The sequence below is a fragment of the Giraffa tippelskirchi genome, chromosome 5 (assembly GCF_054371585.1).
Source record: "Giraffa tippelskirchi isolate mGirTip1 chromosome 5, T2T-mGirTip1v1.2.pri, whole genome shotgun sequence".
Taxonomy (NCBI): domain Eukaryota; kingdom Metazoa; phylum Chordata; class Mammalia; order Artiodactyla; family Giraffidae; genus Giraffa; species Giraffa tippelskirchi.
Window position 1 is genome coordinate 99,537,704 of NC_137279.1, and position 5,563 is coordinate 99,543,266.

Sequence of the window (5,563 nt, forward strand, 5' to 3'; positions counted from 1 at the left end):
GTTGCAAACAGCTGGACATGACTGCGCGACCGAATGGAACTGAACTGAACTGAAGGCCTCTTATGTGTTCCTAGGTTGATTTCAATAGTAGGTATGCCAATTTGTATTTCCATCTTTCCAAATCCATGAAAGAGCTTTTTTCTTCATATTCTTGCCATCATGACAAACTTTGCACACATCTGTATGATACTCTAGTAAGAGAACTGGTACCCTCTTGATTCAGTTAAGCCAGAGGTACAACAAAAGACTAAACAGACATTACCCAGATATACCCTACTGCACAGCACATGTTCAACAGCTAAACTTCCAAGATGTTTAGAAAACATTGCAATAATTGTAATTATTTTTGGTAGTGACCTACTTATTTGAGTCTGAGAAGACTGACCAGAATGACTTCCAGTTGCTTCACACTAAACGTCCAGTTTATGGATAGGACAGGGGAAAAAAACACTGGTCTCAGATATTTGTTCTTCTTCCCTTTTCTTTATGAATACATGTTTGCCATCTGGATGCACACATTTAATGACTGGTCACCCTCTTATTCAAGACTGTGTTGGAATGCCAATAACTCTGTCTTTATGATTCCTTGACAGTGTTTGGCTGTTTCTGCAAAAATTATCCCATTTGAGACAGATTGTTGCGATCAATAGGATTCTGCACCTGACAATCCATCTTGTGCAGACCTAGATACCAAGAGTTATTAGTTGACCTTCCCTGAATTCTTCTGTTGAATCTCATGAGCACTCAGGCTTTCACACAGTAAATCTAGTTCCTGGACATTCTCTCTACTCTCTCAGTGTGTGTCTTTGTCTGTCATTCTCTGTGCCTCATACTCTAGGCCTCCTCCAATCTACCTAATTTCTTCTCCTTTTCACCTTTCCAGAACATTGCACTAGATTGCCTTTAATCACTGAGCAGTTCTCAGGCACTTGTTAGATGCTAGGCCCTGCTATGGGCAGGGGAAAGGAAGAAAGATGCTGAATGGTGAGTCAGCTCAAGGTCTGTGCCCTGTGGAGCTCACATCTGGAGGCATTAAAAAGGGGCAGTGCAGCAGAAGCAGAAATGGTTCCTGGCAGTTTTCCCCAGGCTAATCTGCTCTTCTTGGCCTAGGGTTCTAGCAGTGATGGAGATAAGGGAAGCATAATGAAGATGGATGACTTCAGATTTAGCAGGCAGAAAACTAAAAACCAAAACAATTTTTTTTTAATTACATAAAAAAGCACTTTAGGAAAACAGTAGACTTTCAGCAACAGCTTCCCACTTCCTGGAGCAGATATTCCATGTGTTCCACAGTTCTTATAGTGACATTGATGGAAACAGTCACCAATCTCCCATAAAAGGCACCTCTCAATTGAGCCTCCTCTCAATATGTTCACATATGGCCATTCTATAATCTATAAACATAGGAGGCAGCATCATAGGAAAATAGTGTTTCTCATTTCTATCTTGGTTATACATGATACAGGCAAAGATCATACATTGATTAATTTAATATCAGTCAAAGAATTCAGATAAACATAGACCTTCAAATCAAAAGTTGAGCTGACACATAATAGAGAAATGCATGTTGGAATCATATAGTAAATGATACCCCAAAGTCTAAGTGGATTGATTATGATTTCTAGAATTATAATACTATATTTCCATTTAACATATACTGTATATTTAATTTCTTGGAACACATAATTTTAAGTTTATAAACTTAAATATTTATCCAATTAAAATTTTTCTTAATTTATTCCTTTGTTTTATTTATCTGCACTAGGTCTTCCTTGCAGTATGCAGGATCTAGTTCCACAGTTGGGGATGGAACCCAAGTTCCCTGTATTGGGAGCAAGGAGTCTTAGCTCCTGGACCACCAGTGAAGTCCCTTAAATTTTTTTATAAACAAGTAAAACCAGTATAGAAAACTTAGGCAGTTCAGTGTTATTAGAATTTGAAGAGAAAATAAATCCAAGACTGTGCAAAATAGAATACTTTGTTACCAATATTTTCCATATTATTACAGTAGTTGAAAAGCAAGATAGTTTTTAGACCAAAATTATTAATCTGTGTGATACATACAAGGAATAGTCTCTATAAATATAACATTTTCTTTGTGATTTTATGTCAATTATTAGAATAGAGTGTTAATAATATTTGAGAATTCTTATTTTCAGCTTGATTTTTTTCTTATACCTAGCACATCAGGTACATACTAACTTATCTCTATGATAAAGTAAAACTAAACTAAACTTTTTGTTTTTTCTTCTTCATTTCAGTAAGAAAAGTCAAAGTCCCCTTGGATGTTATCCACTGGAGTTCTCATTGTAGAAGCAGTATCAGTACCCCAACTTTGGACATCCCCTGAAGAAGGAAATGGCAACCCACTCCAGTATTTTTGCCTGGAAAATCCCATGGACAGAGGAGCCTGGCGGGTTACAGTTGATGGGGTCCCAAAGAGTCGGACTGGCCTGAGTGACTGAGCACACACATGCGGTGGAATGAATACATACTACAATTCAGAATGCCAGAGAGAAAAAGATTTCCCTGGCCAGGAGTCTAACGTGGTCTGGGGCAGTGAAAGCACCAAATCCTAGCCACTAGACCACAAGGGAATCTTGCAAAGTATCTGGTTTAGTGTCCCCAGGTAAAAACTATAAAAGTAAAAATTAACTTCTTGAGATGACAAGAGCAGGAAAGGAGGTGATTGCCAGTGGCGCAGGGATAAATGAAGCTGTGCAAGTCCCCCAGCTCTTGCTCCTGGGTTCCATCCTGGCCTAGCTTTAGCATTGTGTGCAGCAGAGCCAAGATCAAGCTCTCTTTCTGAACCTCTGCTGTCTATCAGAAAAAAAAGGTGCAGACTGGCTCTCAGGGGTTGATGGGTGGATCTGTCTACTTCCTGACCTCTGACCTGGCTCACGTGCCTCTCCTGATAATGGCATGTGTATGGACTCCTTTTCATGCCTAACAGTTCAGTTAGAGGATTTCTTTATTTGTGTCTTTGGCTTCAGCCTCAGGTGAAGAGTCGGGTTTGGTTTCTTTTGTTCTCTCATGCAAACCAAGTGTGCTTCAGAGGGATGAACTTCTTGGTTTTCAGAGCCATACTTCATGTCAGGGTGTAGAGGAGATTTACGTGCCAGAGAAGCTGAGGGGATTTCCGGACAGTAAAGGTTATCTTTTTCCATTGTTTCCCCATCTATTTGCCATTAAGTGGTGGAACCAGAGGCCATGACCTTAGTTTTTTGAATGTGGAGTTTTAAGCCAACTTTTTCACTCTCCTCTTTCACATTCATCAAGAGGCTCTTTAGTTCTGCTTTGCTTTCTGCTATAAGGGTTGTGTCATCTGTGTATCTGAGTTTATTGATATTCTCCTAGTAATCTTGATTCCAGCTTGTGCTTCATCCAGCCTGGCATTTTGCATGATGCACTCTGCATAGAAGTTAAATAAACACGGTGACAATATACAGCCTTGACGTACTCCTTTCCCAGTTAGGAACCAGTCTGTTGTTCCATGTCCGATTCTAACTGTTGCTTCTTGTCCTGCATACAGATTCCTCAGGAGGCAGGTCAGGTGGTCTGGCATTCCTATCTCTTGAAGAATTTTCCAACAGTTTGTTGTGATCCACACAAAGTCAAAGTCTTTGGCACAGTCAATAAAGCAGAAGTAGATATTTTTCTGGACCTCTCTTGCTTTTTCGATGATCCAACAGATGTTGACAGTTTGATCTCTGGTTCCTCTGCCTTTTCTAAAGCCAGCTTGAACATCTGGAAGTTCACGGTTCACATACTGTTGAAGCCTGGCTTGGAGAATCTTGAGCATTATTTTGCTAGCATGTGAAATGAGTGCAATTGTGTGGTAGTCTGAACCTTCTTTGGCATTGCCTTTCTTTAGGATTGGAATGAAAACTGACCTTTTCCAGTCCTGTGGCCACTGCTGAGTTTTCCAAATTTGCTGGTGTATTGAGTGCGGCACTTTATTTTTTGGGCTCCAAAATCACTGCAGATGGTAACTGCACCCATGAAATTAAACAATGCTTGCTCCTTGGAAGAAAAGCTATGACCAACCTAGACAGCATATTAAAAAGCAGAGACATCACTTTGCCAGCAAAGGTCTGTCTAGTCAAAGCTATGGTTTTTCCAGTAGTCATGTATGTATGTGAGAATTGGACTGTAAAGAAAGCTGAGCACTGCAGAATTGATGCTCTTGAACTGTGGTGTTGGAGAAGACTCTTGAGAATCCCTTGGACTGCAAGGAGATCCAACTAGTCCATCCTGAAGGAAATCAGTCCTGAATATTCATTGGAAGGAATGATGCTGAAGCTGAAGCTTCCATACTTTGGTCACCTGATGAGAAAGGCAGGAGGAGAAGGGGATGACAAAAGATGAGATGGTTGGATGACATCACCAACTCGATGGACATGAGTTTGAGTAAGCTCCATGAGTTGGTGACGGACAGGGAAGCCTGGCATGCTGCATTCCTTGAGGTTGCAGAGAGTCGGACACAACAAAGCGACTGAACTGAACTGAAATGTGACCTGAAGTTGGCCTTGTTCTGTACCCTCCTTGGAGTAATTCATTGTGGCCTGGTGTTCACAGTGACTCAGACAAAGGAGGCCTAGTTTGTAGTGCTGAGTAGGCTTTCAGGCAGTCACAGAACTCCTCCTATGATTCTTGCAGGCTTTTTTATGTTTAAAATGAGAATCAAAAACTTTGGGGTAAAGTGAAGCTGTTTCTGCCTGGTTTCGAACCAGGGAACTTTTGCATGTTAGGCAAACGTGATAACCACTACACAGCAGAAACCACGTGGTCAAGTATATCTAGTAACATCCAAGAAAAGCATGTTTGGACACAACTTGCCCTCAAATTTTGAAAGGAAGAGAGCTCTCTGAGCACAGAGGATCTCTCGGGTAAGGAGACTGAGCTTCCTGAAGGGCCCTGGTTTAGGGTTGCTTGCTTCCTCTGGAGCAAGGTCCTTGTGAGCATCCCAGCAGTTAGACCTCAGGATGATGCAAGGAACGCACAGCTTTGGGCTGGAGTGCAGTGGTCACCCCGCTGACTCTCCAGTTCTCAGAAGCCACAGGAGCTGGGGCAGTTAGATTTCTCTGAGCCCCAGGCAACCCGATGGTTGGGTGGGGTGGACAAAGTCCCACCCGAGCTGTAGACCTGCACTTCTGTGGCCCTTTTCACTGCTCCTGTGGTCACTGGGCTTGGCTCTTGGAAATGATCGATGCTTTAATTCTACCTGGAAACAAAGAACTCTCCCTTCTGCTCCGATGCACCTGACCTGCATGCTCCTTTCGCAGTATCGCTTCACTGGCATCGTCCCAGGCAAATGGGTTTCTCAAATTCCTGCTGCTATGGCTTATTCTAGTTGTCTCGTTTAAGTCCAAAACTTTCATCACACTTTCACATTTATCAGGAAGAGCAGCAAAGGCTTATGTCTCCAGTCATCTGGCTGTTTGAAAATATCAAACATCAGAGAAGGGAATGGCAACCCACTTCAGTATGCTTGCCTGGTGAATCCCATGGACAGAGAAGCCTGGTTGCTACAGTTCATGGGGTCCCAAAGAGTCAGACACCA

The 5,563-nt window shown here is 42.0% G+C and overlaps 1 non-coding gene across 1 annotated transcript; it reads right to left on the reverse strand.

Annotated features, from left to right (window-relative positions):
• Nucleotides 1-4,709: 4,709 nt before the first annotated feature.
• On the reverse strand, nucleotides 4,710-4,782 carry TRNAV-AAC (transfer RNA valine (anticodon AAC)). Its single transcript has one exon. It is a non-coding gene; the product is annotated as a tRNA-Val (tRNA).
• Between the last annotated feature and the right edge of the window lie 781 nt (nucleotides 4,783-5,563).